Here is a 17,721-nt window from a genome sequence, read left to right as displayed (position 1 = left end):
CCTTGAGAGGTTGATAGCTCAAACACTTACCACACCCATTCTGAGTGTCAAGTAAAATTTTGGTACTGTTGGGAAGTATTAGAAGGAGCCTTTCATTGGCAGATGCAATCAAGCTGAATTGCGAGATTCGAAAAATTAGAGAAGACAAGGTTCCAAGAAGCCAGTTGGTAGCAAGAGCTTAGAGGGTTCAAGTACATGGAGTAGACTAGGCTTGGAGGGTCTTTTGTTATTCATGTACTCTAACTTTATTCTTTAGCGGATTGATTTCGACTTGGAGGGTTGCAGAAAGGTTTTTTACCGAGTTCTTCGGGTTCCTCTTCGATAACATGCCTCGGTGTTATCTTGTGTTTGCATCTCTCTTCTATACTCTTTAGGCTTTTCTTTATTGTTGATAATGGATGAATATGGCTTAGGGTAGTGTTATCAGTTGTTTGCACTCATGTACTCTTATTCCACACTTAGCTTAAGTTAGAGTAAAAGCAATCTAGTCGTAATTTTTAATTAGGGGTCTTAATAAGCTCTTGTATTTTTACACAAATCCAAAGCTTGGCTTCTTCCAATGCTTCGCAGTAGCACCAAAACCTCACTTGACACTTTGATTGGGTGTGGTAGGTGTTTTGGCTATCAACCTTTCAAGGATATGGATATGGAGAGGTAAGAGTATGAGGAAAACCATAAAAGATTGTGTAGATGATTGTGGGTATAATAATCTCTAACTCTCAAGTGTGTATGCTAGGGTTTTTTCTTTGAAAAGCACTCCTTACAATATGTGGGTAGTGTGGGTATATATAGTATTGGTAAAGACGTGGTGAAGCAGATAAGCCAAAATAGCAAACCAAAATATTTTGCGGGTATTTCGCTGGAAGGCCTTACCACAAGATAGTCGTGAAAACTAGCTGTTACCAGATTGTCATGACTCTTTGCATTCCAGTCATGTGCTCTTCACGTGGCTTACTTCGCGGGAAGTTTACTCGCGAGATACCTGCGAAAACCACTCCTTCTTCAATGCAAGCTTGAGTCTTCACACTTTCTCTCACACACAACCCATACAATGAAATCCCACATAAAATACAGGGTAAATATAATTGAAGAAAATTACAATTAAATTTGGTACGGAATTTAAGCCAACACAAAATAGTTGCAAATAACAACTTTACAATCTCCTCCTTTGTCTATTCCATGACAAAACCCCTAAAACAGACTTTAGACTTAAACATGAGTTTGGAAACAGTGGCAAAACTCACTCACACCTAATCTAGAAGCTGTGAAGCACTTGCATGTGTACACCTGTATCCTGAAACACTCACACACAAACAAAACTTTAATTAAGCTTATGACAAGTTGAATACAAGGTATGTATAGGAACAAGTAAAATGTGATCAAGGTAATAAGCAAGATATAAACTATGAAGCATAACTTGATCATACAAGAACAGTCATTAAAGAAAGACTACAATGAACATTTAACTAGTAAATTATCATTCGGATACACAACGCAATTAAGACCAATGCAAAAATCAATTACATATCTGAACACACAACCAATGCAAAACACCAAAGCATTTGCATTAAGGATACAAGATCCAACAAGGGCACAAGTGTGTAGTACTAAAGATAATGTATGCATTAAACTAAAAGTACTTTAAAAAAGCTACAAAGAAAGTATACATATAACAAAGTACTAAATATAAATTGAAGTTATAAACTAGAGTACTTTAAAGCTTTAAAAGAAAGCAATGTAAATAAGATATAGAACAAAAATTGCGCTTTTGATCTTGATCTCCAATACTCCCCCTTCAATCTAGCTCTTTCTCCCCCTATCATTACACTCCCCTTATCATGAACCATCTCCCCCTTTTTGTCATGGAATAGCTAGTCTTCATCTTCAACTAGCTTCCTCTAAATTTGGTCCAGTTGAGTTTGGAGAGATGTGAACTTTGCATTGAAACTGATGTGTTGGGAGTGCATAATAGATGCAAGTTTGGATAGGTTAGTGCTAATGTCTTGTATAGATGACATAATGTTGTCCAACTTCTCATCATAGGAATGAGAGCTAGAGCTTGAACTAGCATGAGGAGCATAACTCTCTTTCTTGACTCCCTTTCAAATGTGACTGATGCTAGCATTGAGAGTACGGATGTTGATTGGATTTGGCTGTGGGTACGGGTTTTCATCTTCGAATGGATGAATGCCTTTGAGCTTTAAAATTTTTTATATAAGGTAACAAAAAGGAAGGCAATTCCTTGAAGTTGTTCCTTAAGAGCAAATATCAATCTCCTCATCATTGATCAGGTCATGAAGGAACAAGGCCTGACCGAGATTCATGTACCTAGTGTTTGAGAGAGGATAGAGGTTGTGGAACATGATTGTTGTGAGAAACTCCAATTCGGGTGATAGTGATGCAACACTCGCTGATTTCCCATTGGAAGAGAACTCCAAGTTTTCTCCTAGCGATTCCCGAAGTAAATCCTACTCCAGATTCAAATCATCATACATCGGTGGCTTTGGAAACATGGGCTAGTTGATGCGCAAAATGATGGCAAGGTATGAGGGTGTGACTGTGAAGTCCTTTCCTCTAACCTAACATTTGAGTTCATCTCCCTCGGAAATGGCATTTGCATAGAAATCCTTTACCATTTTCTCGTATGGTTCATCAAAGCTTGATTGAAGAAATTTCCAATCCTTAGTGGCAAAGCTTGTATCGAGAAGAAATGCTTGCTCAACCACCCTTTCAATCAACAAGGGAGCATCCTTGAAGTATTTCTCATAATCTTGAAATGCGGCATATGATCTGGACTTGTCAACATCATAGAACCCTGTTGATGAACGAGTCCTTTTTGACTTCGGGGTAAAGCTATCAAGATCAATCATGGGTTCTTTCCCTTTGCTATTACCCATTTCACAGCTGAATTCTTGAACGGAGACATCTGCAAAGACAGAGACACAACACAGAGAAACAAGTGCAAAACCACAAACACAAGAACAAAAACTTGATTAGTACCAAGTTAGTCCATAAAACGACTACAAAGTCCTACAAAGAACATAAACAAAGTCACAAGATCATGTTATGTGGGCTAAACATGTAACAACAATCATCTAGCATGAGTGATATGAAAAATAGGACAACAAGTGTGCATAGGTGTGCATATGTGATGCATGATCAAGGCATGACAAAACACATATGGGTCAAAGTGTGTAAAACACACAACCAATGATCAAAACATGATAAACATGCATAATCATGGTAATCCGCAAAGTTTGGTACTTATCAGAATCCAAAATAACACCAAAATGCCATTTGAAATGCCATTTGGCCATTTTATCAAACACTTGGTATGCACCACTATAATTAACATGTAAGCAATGCATGACATGTGTGAATCTTGCCTAGATACATGTTAAAGTGTCACAAGAGGCCAACACAAACACAAACAAAGCAAATGGGACAAAGCCCAATCAAGAAATTGAAAAAAAAAAAAATCACTAGAAAGAAGTTTCCCAACCCTTTTAAAAAAATTTCCCAACTCATGCAAAATCTATAATCTAAGGCATAATCATATGAAATAAAGAGAAAAGATTGAATGAACATACCTTAGAGATAATAAGGAGATGATTACTCTTGAGATTTAGTTGGGTTTTTGAGAGAAAATAGGTTTAGGGTTGAGAGAGGCTCAAGGGAGGTAAAAGGGTTATGTTTAAAAAACTGTCATGATCGCCCCTTTAAAAACTGAAAACATGCGTTTTTGCGGGATAGGTTCTCGCGAAGTTACTCGCGAAAAATGCCACTATAGTATAGGAGTTTTTGTAGGATAGACTTACTCGCAAGACAGTCACCAAAGTTTCTATCTGAATTATATGTGTTTTCATTTTTTGCCTATCTCATTTTCGCGGGAAGAGCTTAGTCACGAGCTTCTCATGAAAATGCCTCTAAAGGAGTTTTTGATGAAAACATAAAAATCCAATATGAACAAAAACTCAGAAACACAAAAGCATAAAAACATTTTCAAAAACATATAAAATACTCAAAAATCTTTTTGGGTTTGATTGACAAGTAATTGAGTATACACATCACATTTGAATATGTACAATCATACAAATGAAATAAGCATTCATTGAACAAAAGACTTGTGTGTGTGTATCAAATGTGGAATAATCTTTAGTCTAGAGTGAAGCTTCAATGATCAATTCAATCAAGTCATACACAACTAGTACTAATTCAAGTGGTCTATCTCAATTATAGAAATGAACATATATGACATCTCACAAGAAAATGATCACAGAACTTTGAAGCTTTTCTTTTTAGCTTCTTACAACTTATAACTTTTGATCATATAAGAACATTAGATCTCATTTTAAGATTGATGTCTAATATTTTTTATATTTCAATTATGTGAGTAAGCCTTTATTTTTTTGAGGCACCATACATTTCAATACAAGTCGCTTTCCCTTTTTTCTAATAAAATATTAGTATGTGCAACAGCTTTTGCAGCTCATTATCTCTTTTCGAGATTTGACATTTGTTAAGCCATAGAACAAAAACATAAAAATGTGGAAAAATATATAGGCACAAGTCTATGCATGTATCAAGACTAACAAGACTATTGACTAATCATTCATGACAGGCTTGAAGATCGATTTACAACAATCACACATAGATTTCAAGATTTTTCCCACAAAGATAGATGTGTACATAAAACAAACTAAGCTCATAAATGCACTACGCCATTAGTATGAAGGTACTAGCCCAAACTCACATGTGATAAACATAATACAGGCAATCAAACTTTTTGGAGATTTTTCAATTTTTATCGATTTTTGAATTTTCAACACAGTAAAAATAGAACAAGAAAAGTAAGATCAACAAAAACAAGTACAAAACAAAACTTGGAAAAAAAACATGTAACCACACAAAAGAGACCTAAGAAGCAAGTATGCATCAATGAACACCATAAAGTCACACAAGAGATAGAAGTCAAGGGATGATACCAACACCGATGGTCTTACGGAGAGACTCAAACCAGGGACCATCAAGGGGTTTGGTGAATATGTCTACATTCTGGTTGTCAGTGTTGATAGTCACCGCATTTAGGGTTGTGAGAAAAGAAAGCCCAAACACATACTCACGGATTAGAATAAAATCAGAACTAAAAATCTAATTTTCATAATTCTTGATAGATACCCTATCAAGCAGCTGTCAAGATTCGAGCTTAGAGATACCTCAATAGACACTAGCTGTCGAGATTTAAGATCCAGTACTTCATCACTTGTTTCTTGGACAAACTCGCATGGCTTGAACACTTGAACTTGAAACCTTGTTCCTTGAAGCATTAAACACATCCTAGATCTACCCAATTACAAGTAAAGTGTGTTTTGTCAAAGGATTAGCCAATACATGATGATATATGTTCCTAACATGAATTACATATGTCCTAACAATCTCCTCATTCGACAATCCGTGACAAAACCACAACAAACAAATGAACATATGAGAGAACTCATAAATCACTCAACTCATATTCACTTGTTAACTACAATAAAATCTATCATAACACAAACTCTTAAAAAACTTTGCAAGAAGAAAGTTCATGGCAAGGAAGACTTTGACAACCTGTATTTCTAAAACACTTAAACAAAACTCATCATTGCATCTTAGTGTGAAACAAAAATAAAATATTGCATATAAACATATAAGAAGCATGTGCATAAAGAGAGAAATGAAACAACACATGAAGAGATAGGCAAAAGATCTGTAATAACAGCCTCATCATATATATATATATATCATCAAAAAGTACAAGGTTTTCTATCACAAAGTGGTCACAAGACCAAAGGTACATGAACTAAGTATCTAAAAGATAAAAAAAAGAAAAAGAAAAGATACATAAGTCCTCACTACATCCCTCAAAGTATAGACACTCCCTCTATAAAAAATTTCCTATGTACTAATTCTCCTCCTAAATACATGACTATTCTCATACCTAAAACTACTCTCCCTTTTTGTCACGAATGACAAAGGGCAAGTAACTCAAGCAATCATCTCATCATCGCTGGAGGAGCTAGCACCATCATTCTCATCACAACCATCATCAGAGCCACCGTCGTCGTCCTCATCTGCAGAAGTCTCTCGAGGAGTGGGAGACTCAATGAAGCTGCCAAGGTGAGCTTATCATCGTGCAATACGACTGACACGGGTGTTCACTTGACACAACTCATCACTGAGAGTGTCAAGGCGAGTATCCATGCGCTGAAGCTGCATCATGATCTCATCAAGAGGCACACTGGCCGCAGAAGAAGAAGGAGTAGATGTGGATGGAGCTGAAGAAGCTGGAGGTATCACCATCTCAGTTCGTGGCCGCTTCGGTCAAAGCTGGGCCTCACTCCGTCTGACAGTCACCGCATTGATGGCACACATGATTGAGAAATGATCGGAAATGGGAAAGGAGATAGAAAAATGGTGAAGGATCCTTGTGATAGCTAAAGGAAAGATAAGTTTATCACGGGTCGCTGTATCCCTATATACATCAATAAGGGAGAGGATGAAATGAGAAGGGAAGTCTATAGTAAGATGCTGTAGGAGGGACAACAAAAATTGAGCACGAGGCTTTGTGATAGAGTTATAGTGAGACAATTGATGTAAAACAAAAGTCATCACCGTATTAAGAAATCTCGGACCTTTAGCAAAGGCCGTGCAACGGGTGTTCAGACTATCACCCCTAAGAGGAAGGAGTCTCATAGAAGAGAGACATAAGCTCGTCTTTAGACACAGTCTTAAGATGCTCACAAGTGGGGTAGTTAGGATGCGCCACCGTCAAGACATGGAGCACCTTGGATACAATATCCGGAGTGACCATAATGCGCGTACCTCGAACGTGAGTAGAAAAATGAGGTACTGAATAATCGAAACCGTGCATATTGGAGTAAAACTTTTGTATGATCACAGAAGGACAAATGTTCGGGAGCCACACAGTGACTCCCAACCCCTACTGTGGATGACAGTAGGTAGGTCAGTATTGGAAAAGTCCGATAAAACGATTTGGCATTCCGAATGAATGCCTCATCGGGAAAAGTTCTCCAAGAAGTCCTTGCGGGCTTTCTCATCTCGGAACCAAATAGGAGAATGGGTAGGATTAGAGGAAGATACCCTAGAATGAAGAGGTTTTCGAGACGGAGTGGATTTCAGTTTAGGTGCCATGATGCAGACTAAAAGAAGGAGAAAAAGGGAGACAAACAGAAGAGCACCAACAATTCAATATAAGAATATAAAGAAATGAAGGTACGTACGCATGAAAAATGCATGAACATGTGACATGCAAACTTAAAAGCATCATAGGCTCAGCTTGATCCAAACCTACCAGCACACAAGTTTGCAATGAGGTAAACACACATTTAAAATGCATGAAACATTGTTATAATGCAAATGTGATGCAATGCATGATCATTTAGGATCAAATATACAAAACCCATCCCAAAATTTTGCAAAAACCTCTTTAATTTTGAAAAACCCCAAATTTTTCAACAAACCCCAAAAGTTAGGTCAAAAGAGATGAAATGCATGATAAGATGAGAGAAATGAGATCATACCAGAGGAATAAATCTCTCTTGAGACCAAAATATTAGTGGGAAAGAAGTTTAGATTGAGAGAGAGGTGTTTAGGAAGGTGAGAGGTCAAAAAGGATCGAGAGAGATCGAAAAAAGTGAAGAGAAATTTGCGTTGACACTTTATATAGAAGATCATAATTCTTGATGTATTGAGAGGTGTCGAGAGCTGTCAAGAATTAAAAGGCAAGAAATAGCTATAGAGGAGCTGTCTAGAGGTTCCCACAACAAATGAGCTCAATGGATCGAGAAGCTATAAAGCAACTATTGAGGAAACAGAAACTTTCTCGATGAATCAAGGAGCTATCGAGAAGCTATCGAGATTGCGATAAAAAGAAGCTTAAGAGCTCGATAGATAGCCTAGCTGTTGAGAGGTATCGAGAAGCTATCGAAATTGCTTAAAACAGTTTTTCAAGAAGAGAAAAAAAAAAAAAAAAACCAGATATGAATACAATCAAGCATGCTACTCAACCAAAGATCCAAACAACAATTTTAGCTCTAAAAAAATCTCTCAAACAAGAAAAATGTCAAGCATTTAGATCCAAAACACACGCATACACACTAAACAAGTCTAACCAATTTTATGTTTAAAAAAATAAGTCAAGACGGTTTAGTGGGTATACATTAACACATGTATTCCTTGTGATAACTAAATCACATTGTACCAGCACATGTATCAAAAGTAGCAAAGAATATTGTATGTTGTGTGTAAAAAAAATCGCAAGATTATATAAGTGTCTACATGTTATGACGATTTAGGACATAAGCAAATCAATTTAACTCACACACAATCATAATTTCTTGATAGAGACTATCACCTTCGAGGTACATCCTATAACTCCCACGTCTCCTAAAATACACGCTTGCAACCATATTTTAAAGTATTTTGATTCTTTTTACTTTAATTTTTCTTTGCATATTTTTCTTTAAGCATATCATGCATGGACATATAAGAGAGAGAAAAGAAATACTCAATTATGTTAAGTTTTTGACATTACACTTTTACTATGCTGAAGCACATAGATGTCATTTCATGATTGGCGGGTAATAATGGTGAGATGGTTATTTATGCCTTTCTCTTAGGATTTTCTAGTCCTTCCCATCAAAAAGGGTGATACGAGTGTTAAGTACAAGAGATAACTTAATCTTACTTGAGCCACAAATCTCACTTGCTTAGTTGTACATAGAGATGCTCATCTAAGTTACAAGAGATATAAAATTTAGAAAACTTTGTTTCATTAGCCATTCGAGGTACACAAGTATCAATATACACAAACACACACTGTTTTTATATTTTTCTAATTTTTCAAAAAAATTTATTTTTATGAAAAAAATATAACAAAATTGAAAAAAAAAAATGTCAAGCAAAGCAATGCATAAAAACTAGACTAACTCAAAATAGTAAAGCAAAACACACAAGTAATGCAAAAAAAAAAAAAAGGAGAGAGAGAGAGAAAAGTGACTGAATCACTTAGAGTCTTTTTCCTTCCATACCTTAGAGGAACCTTTTCTTTTAGCGAATCCTTGAACCGGTGAAGGGGGGAAGCATTGCAACCATTTAAGTTCAAAAGGAACATGAAGGCTTTGAGGAGATCTCCAAGAGGAGGAAGAGAGGATGGAAACTGACTCAGATTTCCCGATGGGACCATGCTGTTGCTCTGTTGGGTGGCTAGTCACTGATTGCAATTAGGTCGACTATGTCCAGCTATTCCACAAAGATGACAGAGATGCTGCTTCTTCTCTTTGGTCTTTTGAGTATTACTCTTTTTAGCCCTAAGGTTTTTGGTTTCTTTCTTAGCAAGCTTAGAGGTGCTCCTAAGATAGATTTACCCTTATTTATGTTCTCACTAGCTATCACATTTTTAACATCATTGTTCTTAGATTCAACATTATTAGTAGGAGAAACAAAAACAGTAGTGCTAGAAGAAGCAATATTTGGAGAAGAGAAATCATATCCTAAACTGGTTCGATCAGAAGCAGATTTCTGCATACTGAGTATCTCATCAAGCTTTGCACTTGAAGTCCTCTCCAACTGAGCTCTGACTTGAAACAGCTCCGCTTCAAGCTTTTTGGTCTTTTTAGCTAAGAAATTGTTTTCAAATCTCAGTGCCCCTATAGTCTGATTAGCTTCATCAAACTTTGTTGAGATTTCTTCTCGTTTAAGCTCCACATCACTAAACTTCTTGGTGGCTAACCTATACAACTTCTTATACTTTTCAAAGACCTTGTATAACTTTCAAAGGCAGTGTGTATGTTATCTTGTTCATCCATCTTCTCAAACTTTGACTCCACCAAGTCCTCTTCTTCATCCATATCTTCTACAATTCCCTCAGTAGGATTGATAATGGCGGTGGAGGTATTCAGGATTTTGTCATCCTTATTTTTGTAATCATCCTCAGGTTTGGTGTCGCTTAAAGTAGCAGCCAGTACCTTGCTTTTCCCAATGGACTTAAGATAAGTAGGGCACTTTTTTTTCATGTGATCGAAGCCTTGACACCCAAAACACTTGGGTTCTAAGAGAATAGTGTACTGACCGCCATCCCTAATATCCTTCTTCCCTTTGTCTTGGCTTTTAAACTAAGAAGAACTAGATTGCCTACGATCCTTGTCGAAGCCCTTTGCATTGACATTCTTCATGAACTTCTTGAATTGCCTTGTGATGTAGGACTTCATTTTGGAATCGTCATTGTCCGAAGACTTATCCGTGTCATTGTTCTTGGCCTTCAGTACCATGCTCTTACCCTTACTTTACTTCCCAATCCTTGTCAAACCCAACTCATAGGTCTGTAGATTGCCAACCAGCTTAGTCAAAGGAATTTGGTCGATATCCTTTGATTCTTCAGTAGCAATGATCTTGGCATGAAATCTCTCAAGTAGTGATCTGAGTACCTTTCTCACAATCTTGGGTTCAGAAATGGTTTCCCCAAGATTAAAAGTTGAGTTCACTATATCCTTGAGCTTGGCATAAAACTCATCAAATGACTCATCCTCCTCTATCTTAATCTCTTCGAAGCTAGTAGTGAGTCTCTAAAGCTTTGAGTCCTTGACAGCCTTTGTTCCCTCATAAGTTGTTTGGAGAATGATCCATGCTTCCTTTGCAGTTTCAGTGGAGGATATCTTCTTGAACTCCTCATTAGTGACCACATTGAATAAGGCATTTAATGCCCTGCTATTGAAGCTTGCCGCCTTGATCTTAATATCATCCCAATTGGCTAGCGCTTCCTTCGGCTTGGTCCAGCCTATCTCCATAGCTTGCCACACTTTCTCATCTAAGGATTGCAAGAAAGCTCTCACGCTTTCCAATATGCATACCATCAAATAAAGGAGGAAAAATGAGTGATTTTCTTCTACCCATGACAAAAAGGGGTCAATGGATCACATAGCAAAGATTAAAAACAAACTAATCAGAGTGTGACCGCTCTGATACCACTTGATAGGCCAAGACTGTATTGACCCCTTGTGATGAATTAATTTATTAATTAGCCAAGTTTATGAATTAATCAAATTAACATGCAATGTATGTGGCAACATAAACAAATCACCAACTAAAATAAAATGCAGCAGAAAAAAAAGTTGACAAGGTGATTTGTTTTTGAACGGGGAAAACCTCCAAGGAAAAAATCCCACCTGGTGATTTTAAGGTCATCACTCTTGAGAATTCACTATTATCACAACAAGCGGTTACAAGTAAAGGAATCTCAGTACCTTATACCATCCTACAGTTGAACCCTTACCCCAATACCCAACTGGACTTGTTCTGTAGTGACACTATCTACTTTTTATGCACGGCTCCTAGTACGTGACTAACCAATAGAAGCGTGGATCCTAGTACGCGACTTAATCACCAACTTAAGAAGGATGTTGGCTGCAAAGTTTTTCAGTTCATCACATGATGAAGATCACGAATTTGCTTGGTTACAAAACCCTATGGTGTACAAATACAGCAGCTTCTTCAAGAGAGAGAAGAACTAGGCAAACTAGGTTTTCGATTACAATTTGCATGAATAACTCTTTGCTTCACACTTGTGCAACTGTGCAACCTGTAATGGCCTTTAAAATTTCCTCATATATGTTTAGGGTTGTGAGAAAAGAAAACCCAAACACATACTCATGGATCGGAATGAAATCAAAACTGAAAATCTGATTTTCATAATTCTCGATAGATACCCTATCTGTCGAGCAGCTGTTGAGATTTGAGCTTAGAAAACTTTTTAAACCTCGATAGACACTAGCTATCAAGTTAGCTGTCGAGATTTAAAATCCAACACTTCATCACTTGTTTCTTGGACAGGCTCGCATGGCTTGAACACTTGAACTTGAAACCTTGTTCCTTGAAGTATTAAACACATCTTATATCTACCTAATTACAAGTAAAGTGCGTTTTGTCAAAGAATTATCCAATACATGATGACATATATTCCTAACATGAATCACATATGTCCTAACAAAAAGATTTGAAAAGGTTCTTTTTGGTATGGAAAATAACAAGGCGTAAGTGTAAGCACAGTTGAAGACTGAATTTTCCACGAAGTATCGAACACGGAAAAAGTGAGACCCTAACAATGATCTCGGAAGACCTAGAAAAAACGATATTCAAATTCATGTCAGCCAATGAGCACCTAGATGATTACACATAATGACATAAAGCAAAACTCTGTCCCCTCATAATGACCTTTACTCAAATAATTGGAGTTCGAAAGGGATTTTTGTCACTGGTTTTTGTTTTTGTTTTTGTTTTTTTTTTTGGTAATGACTTTTCGCTATGCTAATTCATCATAAAATCTAGAAATATAAGAAGGGTAACACAAATGGACAGTACGTCTACTTTCAGATTTCAGTATCTCCATCTCCTCTATCACTACTCACTACTTTTCTCTGCGAGTTGCAATATCTTAAACTCTACAAGCACTCTCTCTCGGACAAAAACTTGCAATAAATTATGTATACCTTCAATACGTCCTATGATAAGAGGACTCCTATAATATTACAAAGGATCATGTTAACGGATACCCTTAATGTAATTATTAGTAAATCATAATAGGAAAGATTTGATACTATTTTTATAGAAAATGTAAAAAATTGTAAAAAATATTTATATTATTTTATCATTCTCCGAATAAAATATTTTCAAAAATGGTTCCGAAACTAATGCTCTAAGGGCATTGGTTAATATTTTCCTATTAACGAAAGTAGAAGCATTATTATTACAAGCTTGTAATATGTGCCTACATGTGAGTCATGTGGATTAGAAAGGGTAAAAAATAAAGTTGATAACAACAATACAATTTGGATATTCTGCATTTCATTAGAAAGGGGATGTTCCTTTCTGAACAAGGACCGTATTGGTGCCTATTTCTTTCATCAATTATGGTGCTAATAATTAAAATCAGCTAAAGTGCTTTTGCTATAAGATGTTCCTACAAGTTGTCCCTACATTTACTATCTCTTTTCATCAATCAATCAACTATCCCTGTTTCACGTTCTTCTATAGATTTTTTTTTAAGAGATAAATCATCATGGAATCTAAAGTTGATACTGTAGACGAAAAAACATTAGACTTTTACAAATTAGAATCTTAATATAAGGCCCTAAGGTAAAAAACAAAAAATAAAACAAACCTTAATATAAGGTAATTATTTTGAAAAAAAAAAAAAGAATCGGTTCAAAGTCGAGTCTAGTCCCATATCGCTTAGGTCTGTGTTAGGAGAGGGACTTATAACTCGCTCCGCGACTCTAACTACCGCACGCAGTTTTAGAGTTGGTGTGTGAGTTTAATTCCTTATTCCATTATGCTAAGTATTAAGTCTAGGTTTCCCTTTCCCCTATTCAAAAAAAAAAAAAGAAAAAAAGAAAAGAAAAAAGAATTGGTTCAAAGTCGAGTCTAGTGCCACATCTCTTAGGTTTGTGTTAGGAGAGGGACTTATAACTCGCTCCGCGACTCTAACTACCGCATGGAGTTTTGGAGTTGGCGCGTGAGTTTAAGTCCTTATTCCATTTCGCTAAGTATTAAGTCTAGGTTTCCCCTTCCCCTATTCCAAATCCAAAAAAAAAAAAAAAAAAAAAAAATTTATAGGAGCATTTACATGAACTTATTTGAAAGTCTCAAATCTTAATATGATGCTTTTTTTTTTTCTTTTTTGTAATGCACCTATTAGATATTTTTTGTTAAATTGTATTTTTTTTAAAATAAAAATACTACAACTTTCATTAAGAACAAAAGAAATTCAATATATCATTAGCCAAAGCAAATTCAATCATACTAAAATTTTCCTCTATTCATATTACATAGCTAGCAGCACCCTTGGCATATATTGGTGTCTATTTCTTTCATTGATTATGGAGCTAATAATTAAAATCAGCTAAAGTTCTTCCACCATAAGTTGTCCCTACATTTAGTTTCTATTTTCATCAATCAATCAACTATCCCCTGTTTCACTTTCTTCTATAGATTTATTTTTTGAGAGATAAATCATTATGGAATCTAAAGTTGATATTGTAGATGAAAAAAAATTAGACTTTTACTAATTAGAATCTTAATATAAGGCCCTAAGGAAAAAAAAAAATAACCCCTTAATATAAGGTATTTATTTTGAACATTTGTGACTTCTTACAATTAAAATAAATCAAGTTTATTGAAATTCCTAAAACTCAATATGATGTTTTCTTTTATCTTTTTTTTTTTTTTTTTTTTTTTTGTAATGCACTTATTAGATATTTTTAGTTAAATTGTATTTTCTTTTTTTAATAAGAATATTATAACTTTCATTAAGAAGAAGAGAAATTCAATACATCATGAGCCAAAGCGGACTCAATCATACTAGGATTTTCCTCTATCCATGTTACATAGCTAGCAACACCCTTGGCATATCGCGCCAATACATGTGCTAGTCGATTCCCTTATCACTTTACATGACATACTTGTACCATTCTGAACTATCGCATCTTTTGCTAAATTCCCAAGATAGTTTTAGCTATAGTAATCAGAGGCTCACCTATATTGTTTACGGCATTAGACACGAATTTTGAATCACATTCAAATACTTCCTCTTGAATGCCCACATCCCACTCAAAAAAGATACTTTCTTCCAAAGTAGTCAATACATAACTAAAGTAGTTTCTGTTTAACTTAAGAAATCAAATATTTCAAGGGAAATACTAACCAATGCTCCAGGGAACCATTTTTAGAAAGCTTTTATTAGTAGAATGATAAAACAATAAATGTTGTTGACAACTTTTTATATTTCCTACAAAATTAGTGTTAAAACTTTCCTATTATGGTTTATTAACAATTGTTCTAAAGACATCTGTTAACATGATCCATATTTCAAAGAAAATTAATACCAAAGTGGGTTTTAGTTAGCTCAACTATTAAAGTTTCTAATAGTTGTATAAGAGATCTTGAATTCAATCTCCACCTATACTAAAAACCGATTGGTGTCTTGGTATGATGATAAAAAATTATAATCAGGAGCGGACGTCATATGTTGAAATTATCTCAAATATAATAATAGTAATTGCAATAAGGCTTAAAGCCTTGAAGACTTGGCCTGATTTGATAAAGATAAAGTTTTGAATAGTTTTAAAAATTGATTCAAACTTTTCATATTTTCCAAATTTTGTCCATCCATCAATCAATCATTCACTAGGGAGCAGTGGCAGGACAAAAAAGGAAGGGGGGGGGGGGAAGGTAGAAGGAAAACATGGACATGAAGATGAGCATTGAGATTAGGTATTGCACCTGATGCAATTGCTATAGATGATTGAGATTTAAAGTTGTAAAAAACAATTTTAAATCTCAACCATTGAATTAAAAATAAAAAAGAGAAAAAGTAAGAATAGTAGAAAATTATTGTGAGAGGGGGGAGGGGGGATTAATTGCATGGTGCAATTGTATATAGAAATTGCATCGGATCTCAATCCTTAGGCTGAGGAGGGTGCAATTAGTAATGTGACAACAATCAAGGGACGTAATGGCACACAATGGCTGATTTTTTCTTCTTTTCTATTTTCTAGTTCAATTCAAATTTATCGGCTGAAATCTAGTATTTACTTTGTTCACTTTGATACCATCAAAACTATCTTGGTATGGCCAATATTTAAATCAACATGATATGAAAATGTTTTTGTACCGGCCTAAGTATCAAAACCGCAAATATCAATCATATCAGTTGGTATGGTACAAAATTTACTCGTTTGATGTGTATAATTCAACCATCCCACACACTTAGTAATTTTAGAGAAGCAATCCTTAGAGGGTAGATCCGAGATACTGACTAACCACTTAAATTTACTCTAAAAGGCTTATTAATGCTAAACTTTAGTTAAACAATATTTCAATTTTTTTAAGTGTATTTCAAAATTTTAAATTTAAGTTAATCATAATTTATCAAGCTGTTAAGAGTCTTGAATCTTAGTGATATTGACTAGTCTCATTTATGAAGAGAAATAGGGTGAAAATTCCCTTCCTTCATTTTTCATAACAATTTGCTAAAATAAAAAGTATAAAAATTTATCTGCTTGACCGACTTATGGTATGATAAATAGATAGGTTTGGAGAGGGTTTAAATTTTCAAACTAAAGTTGGATGGATTTGGAAAATTCTTAAAGTTTAATGGGATTTGATATAATAATAAATAGAAAAAGGATTTGCGAAGGTTCTGCTCGGCATGGAAAATAACTAGGTGTTAGTGTAGGCACAGTCGAAGACTGAATTTTCCACGAAGTATCGACCACGGAAAAAGTGAGACCCTAACAATGGTCTCGGAAGACCTAGAAAAAGGGATATTCCAATTCGTGATCGTTTGTGTTTGCATTTGCGCCAAAATTAGTGGGTTCTGTGCAATGTTCACAAGACCCACAAACTACTTTTTTTCAAAAAATCAATTTTAAAATTGTCTCACGATAATATTCACACATTTAAAAATTATTTTGTTACAGTGTTTTTAATTTTTAATTTTCAGCAATAAACAATATCCATACATACCCTTCATATTAGCTAATAAGCACCTGAATGATTGCACATATAACAAAACTGGCTATCCCCTCATAATGACCTTTACTTAAATAATTGGAGCTTGAAAGGGATTTTTGGCAATGGCTTTTGTTTTTTCTATTTTTTGGTAATGACTTTTAGCAATGCGTATTCATCATAAAATCTAGAAATATAAGAAGGGTAACACAAATGGTCAGTACGTCTAATTTCAGATTTCAGTTCCTCCATCAGTGAATATACACCATCTCTTCCATCACTATTCACTACTTTTCTCTGCGATTTGCAATGAGTTAAACTCTACAAGCACTCTCTCTCGGACAAAAACTTGCAATAAATTCTGTATGCCTTCAATATGTCCTATGATAAGAGGGCTCCTATATAATATTTTCCTATTACAAAAAGTAGAAGCATAAAATAAAATAAAAGTACAAGCTTGAAATATGTGCCTACATACGAGTCAGGTGGATTAGAAAGGATAAAAAATAAAGTTGATAACAACCAAGAATTTGGATTTTCTGCATTTCATTAGAAAGGGGATGATCCTTTATTAATAAGGACGGTATTGGTGCCTATTTCTCCCACTATAAGCTGTCCCTAAAAGTTCTCCTTGCATTTACTTTCTCTTTTCATCAATCAATCAATCAACTATCCCCTGTTTCACGTTCTTCTATAGATTTATTTTTGAGAGATAAATCATTATGAAATCTAAAGTTGATTTTGAAGACGACAAAAATTAGACTTTTACTAATTAAAATCTTATATAACACCCAAGGAAAAAAGAAAAAGAAAAAGAAAAAGCTTAATATAAGGTAATTATTTTGAGCATTTGTGACTTTTTATAATTAAAATAAATCAATTTTACAGGAGCATTTGCAAGAACTTATTTGAAATTCCCAAATCTTAATATGATGTTTTCTTCTTTTTCTGTGATGCACATATTAGATATTTTTAGTTAAATTGTATCTTTTTTTTTTTTTTTTTAATAAGAATACTATAACTTTCATTAAGGAGAAGAAAAATTGAATACATTATGAGTCAAAAAGGACTTAATTATACAAGAATTTTTTTCTATCCATGTTACGTTATACACCTAGCAACACCCTAGGCATGTATTGGTACCTATTTCTTTCATCA

Source organism: Castanea sativa, chromosome 5, assembly GCF_040712315.1.
Source record: "Castanea sativa cultivar Marrone di Chiusa Pesio chromosome 5, ASM4071231v1".
NCBI classification, from domain to species: Eukaryota; Viridiplantae; Streptophyta; class Magnoliopsida; order Fagales; family Fagaceae; genus Castanea; species Castanea sativa.
This window is presented reverse-complemented; position numbering follows the sequence as displayed.